Genomic DNA, 11003 nt, shown 5'->3' on the forward strand with positions numbered 1-11003 from the left:
TTCCCGGAACCATAAATATAAATTTTAAATAACTAAATTCTTTTAAAATCCTCTCACTCGGTCACAGGTATGGATAGATAAGTGATATGGGCAGAATCACAATTATTCAGAAGGTTATAAATGGATGCTTACCTAGCTTTCTTTCAGCTGGGTCATAGAATAGACTCTCCTAATTGGAAAAAGTTAGCCTTCCCAGCCTTTCTGCATATAAACACTCCATCAACATTTTATTAAAGGATTATTGAAGACTAGCTATATGTTGATTAATAATGACTGAACATGACAGAAAGTTGAGGGAAAACCATCTACACTTCAGTGAGGTTCTGACTTGTGCTTCACAAAGTGTTATGAAAGCTCTCCAGGAGAAATCTAGCAGCTGCATTTCTAAAAAGTCCTTGAGTTGATACACTTTCTGATATTGTCTCAATGCAAGTACTTCTCTTTGGAGTTCCATATTATTCAATGATGTTGTATTAGCTCCTTGTTAAAATTTTCAGACTAGTCTTTTTGATGAAATTTGTTTTTCAAAATTGCTTTCCCAATTCCATCCACAAACTGCAGACAAAATTTATCTGAATAAAATTTGTATCTGTTGATAGTGCAGATACTTTTATTTTTCATTACAAACATAGAATGTAGTAAAAATTCTCATAGCAATTTCACTGCACTAGCTTGTGGGCAGATTCTAACTTAAATAATATATTGTGTTCACGTAGAGATTTTGATTATCAAAAGTAATAAGCCTGTGGTCCTAAAACCAATACCTTACTGATATTGAGTGACAAATACAACTTCATATAAGTGTAGAAGTTTTCCTTGTATCTTTTTAATATATATTTTTGTTGTAAATATACTGTACAGAAGGGTTACAGTTACATAATGTAATGAGTACATTTCTTATTGAGCATTGTTACCCCCTCCTTTGTTGTTCCCCTACCATCCCTTCCCTTCACACCTCCCCACCTCCCTCCTTCACCTCCCACTCTGGTCGAGTGTCTTGTACATCTCATTGTTCCAATGGGTCAACCTGTATCCTTTCTTTATATCTTAAATAAAGAAATGCTGGCTTGATTTATGCTTATTCTGCTCGTGTAGACACACATAAAACCACTCTCCATGTCCAAAAGCACATAAATGAAACGCCATCATTTTTCTGTCAGTTGGTATAATTGTGTTCTACACATTTATTGACAGATTACAAATTATTCTCAAACTTTAAAACATTAAAAAGTACTTTCTTTTTTTCTTATTTTCTTGGCCAGCAAATCAGCAGGACCTCAGTCAGCATTTCTGTCATAGAACTTTTCATATAGGTTGGTTAAATGTATATGTAGAGTCCAGTTTTCTGAGGACTCACTCATCTGCTTAGGAATTCATGCTGGCTGTTGGAAAAAGCTCAAGTAAGAATGCCATTTAAAGCCTTATACTTTATTCTTTACCAGGGTTTTCTCCAGCTACTTTGGTTGTTTAGAGTGTTTACAAGAGCAAATATCCCATAGGGAGCAGGGAGACAACACATGACCTATACTTACTGAGACTTCCGAGTATTTTGCTGTCACTTGTACTGCATTTTGTAAGTCGAATCTCTCTAAACCTACCAGATTTAAGAGATAAGAGGAGTGGTAAAAAAAAACTCTTAGAGACAAATACATCTTCAATATATATTGTGCCAAGCATTCTGTCTAAGGCATATTCAGCAAGTAATGAAACTTGTATTGGCTGTAATTATGTGTCTTTCTCCATGTGTGCATGTATACATGTGTATATGTATGTGAGTATAGTAACATACATGTGTACATGTATAAGGAAATATACACACATATATGCATATGTAAATAAATATAGATATCTAAATATATGTGCATATATATATATATATATATATATATATATCAGTTGTTCAGTGATTTAATCTATAAATCCCAGCACATTGTCATTCTCACAAAGTGTACATGATAAATGGGCATCCTTTGTACTCACTTCCCCCAGTCCTTTGTTTTTATCCTTGGGAACATCTTTAGTCTACTTTCCATAGTATAGCTTTGTTTTCATTGCATGTACTTACTGATAATAAAAGAAAAAGTTGGTTTGTAAAAGAAAAAGAACTTTTTAGGACACAGGTCACTGTCTTTTATCCATCCCAATGATTGCTATGTGATAAAATTTATAATAGTAGTAAAATTGAAAAGGAATTAATAGATTTGTTGTTTTGCCATTTAAATGTTAGAGAATAATATCACATCACTGTTATAACTCTTAAAGAATGCAAGGGTAAGTGATGGTCGCTATCATGTTCACACAAAACCCCTGGATCCTGAATGATAATAGTAGACCAGCAGAAATTCTAAGTAGCAGACATGGAGCATATAAGTGAAAGAGAGGAAATGAGAGAGTGTGAGAGTGAGAGAGGAATATCATAATACTGAAAGTGCATAACAGATAAAGAAGAGCTGTATGAGAATATTCATACTGCTATCTTTAGACTCTACTTGTACATTTGAAGATATTTGATGTATGACAACAAATCAACATGAAATATAAAGTTATTTTGAGAAAAATAAGAGTGACTCAGAAGAAATTATAAATGCAAAAACAATCTTCACAAAAACAAACACTCAGAGATATTTCATGACTTTGAAAAGGATGAAGTGGCTAAAGTTAGTATAAATTTAGAAGTATTAAAATTCACAAAAATATAAAAAGTATTCATATATTTCATAACATAACCCAAAGCAGAAATCAAATGTTGTTTAAATGATTTTTTAAAACATAGTCTCTCAGGTGCTGGGAAGGTGGATCAGTGGTAGAGTGTTGCTTTGCATTCATGAAGACCTTGGTTTCATTCCTCAGCACCACATAAGCAGAAAAAGATGGAAGTGGTACTGTGCCTCAGTGGTACTGCTAGCCTTGAGCTGAGGTACAGCACTCAGGCCCCAGAGTTCAAGCCCCATGACCACCAAAATCAAAAAAAATAAACAACAAAATGTCTCTCAAGTTTATGGCTTTAACTCAGTAATACCGCTGCTTCAGCCTAGGGCTAAGCATTCAGGTGTGGACATTTATCAACACTCCTGATTCAGACTCTACTTGATCATTTTTTAATAAATATTTTGTTTTTAATTTTCGTCTTTGTAAATTCACATGCACATATAAAACCTGGATTGGCGATCCCAGTAAGCTTCTCAAAGTACCTCCTAATGATGACTTACCAAATGTTGTATTATATTACAACAAGGAAAACAATGCTACAAATAAAGAAAACCAATAATTAAATATTAATGATTAATAAAATAAAAAACAAAACAATTATCAGTATTTTCAGTATTTGAAGTGTAGAAATATTAGATTTTATTATTTTTTCAAATATCTGTACATTTAACACTGTCTAAGGTATTGATGTTCAACCAGAGTTTTATAGAATATGCATACTCTTAAAGTTTCCCACTAAGATGACTATTTATGGCTCATCTCATCATTTGTTTATGACTTACATCATCATTTTTTCCTCACTAACATATAAAGGAAGTTAGCCCTAATGTTTTAACAGAAACTGTGTAGTTAACATAGTCTTAACTCTTCAATCTACTTCTTTACACAAAGACTTTGCCACTTCTCATTAATAAGGTTTCTATAAACTCTGAAATGTAAGTATTTAGTAGTTAATATCTGCTACCATAAATCTTAAATACTTTATAGAAAAGTTTTATACTTCCCAAACAATCCAAATTTTGGCATATATAAGCAAAATCCCAAAATTAAACATATGTAAAACATTAAAACTTTTAACAAAACTTAACACTTGCTAGAGTGTTCATTATGACAGGTGCCTTTTATAGAATAATTGAATTCCTCTTCCTGCACATTTCTTTTTTTATTTTTTATTTTATTTTATTTATTTTAATTTAATTTAATTTTATTTGTGAACATACTGTACAGAGGAGTTACAATTACATGGGCAGGATAATGTGTACATTTCTTACCAAGCATTGCAGCCTCCTCCTTTGTTTACCCTTCACATCCCTTCCCAGCCTCCCCCCTCTCCCCCAATCCCAATCCTTCTCCTTCCCCCCCTTCCCCTCCCCCCCCCGCACCTACGTTGTAAAGCTCATTTTGGACATGACAACTTGTACTTCTCATTGTTGCCACAGGTCCACCTGTATCCTTAAACAACTGGTTTTTCCCCATCTCCTCCACAAGTTATACTGAAATCAAATATAGTGAAAGCAGGGGGAAGGACATACAAAGCAACAAAGAGATAATCTTATAAATGCGTTAGAAACACATGCATGAAAGAAAAAAACATTAAAATACACATCTAAGGGTTCATTTTCCTGACATCACATTATCTGACCTTTTCCGCTTGACTCATACATATACTAGATATTACAAATAAGGGAAACCATGGGACGTATGTTTCTTTGGGCCTGGCTTACTTCACTTAATATAATTTTTTCCAAGTTTTTCCATTTCCTAACTAATGGGGCAATGTCCTACACATTTCTTGAACAACAAATATCTGGAATTATTTTGTTTTGACATGTCAGTCTTGATTTAATTCTTAAAAGTGTGCTTATGTAAGAAATATATGGTTCTAAAATTACACAACAATTCTTTTGAACTTACTAGTTTTGAACTTACTAGTTTAATAAAAACTTACTAGTTTAATAAAATCAATAAAAGTATACTTTATATATAAAAAAAGTTCTTTGCTCAATTCAGCATCACATACACTAATATTGGAATGATACAGAGAAGATTAGCATAGCCCCTGTGCAAGGATGACATGCAAATTCGTGGAATATTCCATATTTTTACAAAAACAGATGCTGGAAGGGATGTGGCCCCCAGGGAACAGCACTGCATTCTTGGTGGGAGTGTAAACTTGTTCAATTACTTTGGAAAGCATTATGGAGGTTCCTCAAAAGACTCTACATAAAGCTCCCCTATGACACAGCAATCCCACTTTTGGGGATTTACCCAAATGATCACAAACAAGACCATACTAAAACCAGCAGGACAACTATGTTTATTGCAGCATTATTTACCATAGCTAAGATATGGAACTAACCCAGATGCCCCCATTAGATGAATGGATCAAGAAAATGTGGTATATATACACAATGGAATTCTATGCCTCTATCAGAAAAAATGACATCTCCAAATTTGTTAGGAAATAGAAAGACTTGGAAAAAAATTTATTGAGTGAAGTAATCCAAGTCCAAAAAACATAAGTCCCATGGTTTCCCTTATTTTCAATAACGAATATATATCTGGGATAAGCAGAAAAGCTCAAACGATATGTGCATAATACCAGACAAGATGATGTTAAGGGAATTGAACCCCAAGATAGGGACACAAGTGGTTTTATGTTTCTTGCTATTGTTTCTAACTTACTTATAATGTACGATGTCATTTATTTTTGTTTCTTTGTATGTTCCTCCCCCACACTATAACCCCTGGTTTCTCTGTATTTGAAGTTGGTGCACTACATCTTGTAGGAAATTTGGGGAGAGGAAGCGAAAAATGCTCAAATAGGGATGCAGTTTAACCAATTGTAACCATGAGATGCACAAGACACTATGTTGAAAAATGAACTTTACAATTTAGGCAGGGGGATAGAAAATGGGGAGGGGAGTGTATTTGTGGAGGTGGGAGGGAAAGGATAGTAGGGGAAATATAAAGGAGGAGGTAACAATGCTTGTTAGAAAATGTACTAATTTCCTTCCTCATGTAAATGTGACCCCTCTGCACAGTATTATTACAATAAAAAACATATAAAAATGTTCTGAGATGGAAGAGTTCATTTCCTCTATTTTACCCATATATTATCGTTAACAAAGAAATTAATGCAGAACACTGATATGAAGGTAATTTGAATGTGTGTGTGTGTGTGTGTGTGTGTGTGTGTGTGTGTGTGTGTGTGTGTGTGTGATCTCGGCAGCGCACCAGCAAACATACGTGAGCATGCAAACGCACCCAATGCATGTGTGTTGGAGTGCTCAGAGTTAAAATCAGGGCTTCAAGGTCTTGCAAGGCCTTTCCTATCTAGCTTGTTGAGCTACTATATGAGCTACATCTCCATTCCTGGCTTTTTGCTAGTTCATTAAAAATTTTGAAAAATAATTTCATGAAGTTGTTCTTTTTGTTTTTGTTTTTGTTTTTGTTTTTTGGACCTTATTGGCTCCGGAATGTTATCCACAGATCTCAGGCTCCTGAGTAGATATCCAGATTAGATAGGATTACAGGTGTGACCAGCCAACACAAGGCTTTCAGAATAATTTTTGAAATAGAAGAAAATTTACTTCGTGGGGCCTGTTTTATTATCTCCTACTTTTAAAGCATTTTAGAGTGATTATATGTGAATTTATTTCGTTTTTGGATTCTTAAAAGACAGTAAGTGATGATATTTAAAGGTTTTATTACTTTTTAAAAAGGAAACTGGAACTGTGGGACAGAAAAAATTTGGCTCTCTTTGGACCTCAATTTATAAGCTCTGCTCTGTGCATGATAACCCAATATCACAAACATAGTCTGTGTTGAAGACAAAATGTGATAGAAAACAATCACCATAATAACATAGCAAGTATTGCTATGCTATTATTTCTTGGTCAATATGAATATTGAATTGAGAGTGTAAGAGAATGGAGAGATTTTACCCACCTTTTTGATATTTCTGAAAGACTTTTGGAAACTTTGACTCATTTCCTTCCTTACTGTGTGTGTCTGTGGGACATGCACTTACTGTCTTTAATTACAATTTTTCTCAACAGTAAAATGGCAATAACATTAGCATTATAGCAAATGTTATCTTAAGAATTAAGAGAAATAAAACTTATGAAACACTTAACATATACTTCTATGAATGAACTTTTAGTTTAGCTATGTCTTTTTAAAATACTAAACAGAATGTGATGAGTAGTGCAGAAACCATTACATGTAATGAGCAACCAGAAGTAATATCTATTGACCATACTCTGCTTCCAAGGAAGCCAGGTAGATAACTTCTCATGCTGTAAATCAAACTGGTTATCTCATGCCTTGATCGTGTAAAAATATCAGGGACAGAACGATGAAGGAATGTTGTAGACTGAGGTGAAATACATATGAAAATGTGCAAAACTGAAAAAACATAAAAGTATCAGAGCAGTATATTGTGTTTTCATCATTCAAGTTACAAAGATAAGGAAGACATAGAAAATGAATTCTCTTTTTGATGTGCTATCATAGGTCCTTAGAAGGATGAACACTTTCCTCATTCTTGTAGAGGAATCATCAGATGAGGGGAACTGTATATTTTTTTGTTTTCATCCTTACATTTATTCTTCACTTTCAAATCTGAACAACATGAGACAGAAAGAAACCAAGGGAAATTAGTCACACAGACTTTGGAAAGAAAAATCAAAGTAAAATAAATAAAATACATATAGCCTTGTAAAAGGTCTAACTAAATTGAGTTATATAGTCTCAAGCGTTAACAGAAAATGATCTAAGCAATATCATGTTATAAAAAATTGAAAAATGTTAGGAGTTGCTTAATGTTTTCCTTTCTACTACCGTGAACTAATTATTGATTTTGTATAGAGAGATTAAAGATGAGGTTAACAAGAAACTTGATTAAAAATGGACAAATGTTTTGAATAGACATGTTTTCCAAAAAGCCCTGAAAATCGCGTGTGGGTTTACAAATTTGTATTTAATACAACTTCTATGTGGCTTAATTCTTTGTAAAGAGAAGTCATTAGAGAATTGCAATTCAAAATTACTAAGATACTTACTACTTCATAACTATCATAACTCATCAAAAATATCCAAGGAACCAGGTAATTCCAAGCTATTAGGAGGTTGGGGTAAAAGGATTTGAGTCTAAGGCCAGTCTTGGGTACTTCACACAGTAAAAACCTGCCCTTTAAAAAAACTCAAAAGGTAATAATGTTGGATCGCGAGACTGTGGAGAAAAGGAAATTTTCTACACTCTTGGTCAAAATACAGGTTAGTGTTCTCGTTGTAGAAAGTAGTATGCAGTTTTTTAAAGATATCCAAAGTTGAAATATCATCTGGCACACCAATCATGTGATTATTTCTCTCTGGGTAACTTGTAAATACATCTGTAGTTCATTGTTATTCACATTATTCACAACAATAGCCAAGATATAGATCGAAGTTCAGTGTTCAACTACAGACTAATAAAGCAACTGTGGTACTTGCGCAAATATCTTTTTTCTGTTGATCCCAAAGTAAATTTTTTTATTATTTTCCTGTTATCATGTGATTAACCTCTAAATTATAAATCCAGATATATGATTTAATTTAACCAAAACTATTTATTGAGTTTAAGGACCTTCTACTCTCTACATTCTTCACAGTAAGATCACCAAATATGATGAGTCTGAAATAATTAGTCTCTTTTTGGCCTATGTTAATATTATTTACAATGTGTGTGTAATGTTTAAAAAGTAGTATTTATTTTAGCTTAATTGCTCTGAAGAGATAGTAAATGATATTATCAAAGCCTAAAAATGATTAGATTTAAAATTTAGAATTCAGGAAACGGCTTTGACCACGCTGCTTACTGGAGCCTTCACTACAACCTGTGGGTGAACAAGAAAGAAGGGGGTAACAATACTCAGCAAGAAATGTACTCCTTACCTTACACATGTAACTAATCCCTCTTTAAAGCATCTTTACAACAAAATAATTTTTTGTTAAATAATGAAAATAAAACCTAACAGGAAATAGAAAAACAATTTAAAAATTTAGGTTTAAAACGCAAGTAAAATTTAGGCCTACACGATGAGCAAGAGTTATGATAAATGTGAAAAAAAGAGGATTATATTAACATGATGGTTCGGTTATATTTAGGCTTAGGATTAGGCAAGGTGTTCCAGTTAGAGCTGGGGTTAGGATGAGAAAAAGATGTAAGGTATTGTGTAAAACTGCCACACATTTTAAGAAGAATGAATGGCAAGAATGAATGAAAACCAATCTGTGTTACTTTAAACATTCAGTTATAATTTGGTTTAATGTGTGAGATACAGTTTTATTCTGGTTAGGGTTAGGGAAGGATAAGTTTTAAGGTAAATTTTAGTTTTCCACTAAGAAGTAGAAGCCAAAAAATGTGTGATTGAATAGAATCTAGACAATTTTCTTTACATTAACCATTTGGTGTTAAATCAAACTTTGATTAGGATTAGGTTTCTGGTTATCCGGGGTTGAGGATAGAGTAAAGAAATGGTTTAAACTGGTGGCTCGCACCTATTATCCTAGCTACTCAGGAAGCTGATTTCTGAGGATAACAGTTGAAAGGTAGCCCCAGTAACGGTGCTGTTGCTCAAATGGTTAAGTGCACACCTTGAGCTATAGAACTCGATGATTGTGCCCAGGCCCAGAGTTCAAGCCCCACGACCGACAAAAAGAAAAAAAAAAAAAGAAATGTGTCAAATGTTAAGTAAAGCTGAACTTCTTTTTTAGGTTCTAGGAATTCAGGAAAAATTTTAATAATGGAAGTACAATGTATTTCATAATATCAGGATTTGAGATCAATGGGTATAATGATTCCTGTTATAGAACAAGATACATTCAGTGTTAAGAGTGAGAAAGTCTGTAGAGTTTACAGAAAACCTGCAATTTATTTCGAGAATGAGGGTCAAATTGAAGTTAAATTTTAATTATAAGTCTAGTAAGTATTAGAATGAATGTGAACTAGAGAATTGCTATTAATAATAGAATGTACTTACAATTAGGCTGATGGTTATACTCAATGTTCCAGTTAAGAAAGATTAAGTTTAGGGTTAGAAAATGACTAAGATATTGGAAAAAAATTGAAACATATGTTTGGAAGTCTTATTTGAAACAAGTTAGGATGAGTGAAAACTAGTGTACTTGTGTTAGTGTTAGTATTGTCATATAATTTGGATTAAGATTAGGGTCAGTATTTTCTTCTGATTATATTTCTGTTATGAATAAGAAAGTTTTTAGTATAAAATTAGGTTCTCACTAACAAGTAGAAGCAAATATGTGAGAATGAATAGTAACTAGAGGTTTATCATTATGTTTATTCCTCAGTGACCATTCTTGTAAGGATTAGTAAGAGTTTTCAAGCCAGGTTTAAGTTGAGAGTTAGCTTTAAGTAATGTACTAGATGGTAAGTAAATCTGAAACTGTTTTAGGATACAGTGGTTCAGGAAAAGGTAGGATCAATGGAAACTACAGTATTTTTCCTGGTAAGACAATTTGAGGACAAATAATATAATGGTTCATGTTAGGGAACAAGATAACTTCAGAGGTAGAGTCAGATAATTTGTGGGAATTAGGGCAAACAAACTCATTTCCAGAGCGAAAACTGGAATATTCATGAGAATGATTAAAAACTAGACTTTTTCTTTAACATTAGAATTGGATTATAATTAGGGTGAAAGTTAGGTTTCAGTTCCAGCTGAGGTTAGTGTAAGCATAAGAGAAATGGAAAATTTAGGGTCAAACTGAATGTAAATCTTTGAATGAGAAGTCAAGTTAGAATTAGAATGAATGTGAAATAAGAAACTGCTAATAATATTAAGATTAGGGTATGATTAGTGTGAGGGTTAACCTCAATATTCCAGTTAGGTTAGGATTACAATAAAGACAAGATAATGAGTGAAACTACAAACTATGTTAAGAAAGATAAGTTGAATAGAATTTGGATGAATAAAACTAATGTATTTGTGTGTTTTTTAGATACCAAAGGCCATTAGTTCTAGGTTTAGGTTTACTTTTCTAATTAAGTTTAGGCTTAGGGTTAGGGAACGGTAACCTTTAAGGTAAAACTGAGTTTTCTGCTGACACTTTCAAGTAAACTAAGTATGAAATTTAACAAAAACTACAGAGTTTCCCTAAGTTTATTATTCAGGGTTCAATAGGGTTAAATTTAGAGTTAGGTTTCTAGTAAGGATTAGGTATATAGTTATGGTTTAGAAGTAGAGTAGATTTTAAGTAAACCTGCAACTTGTTTTTGGAGATACAGGAGT

The 11003-nt window shown here is 33.0% G+C and overlaps 1 non-coding gene across 1 annotated transcript; it reads left to right on the plus strand.

The window, feature by feature from the left end:
* The first annotated feature begins 4706 nt into the window (after positions 1–4706).
* LOC138803629 (U6 spliceosomal RNA) lies at positions 4707–4813 on the plus strand. Its single transcript, XR_011364993.1, has one exon. It is a non-coding gene; the product is annotated as a U6 spliceosomal RNA (small nuclear RNA).
* The last annotated feature ends 6190 nt before the right edge of the window (positions 4814–11003 follow it).

This window comes from Dipodomys merriami, unplaced genomic scaffold (genome assembly GCF_024711535.1).
Source record: "Dipodomys merriami isolate MVZ:Mamm:240054 unplaced genomic scaffold, mDipMer1.0.p SCAF_344, whole genome shotgun sequence".
Taxonomy (NCBI): Eukaryota; Metazoa; Chordata; class Mammalia; order Rodentia; family Heteromyidae; genus Dipodomys; species Dipodomys merriami.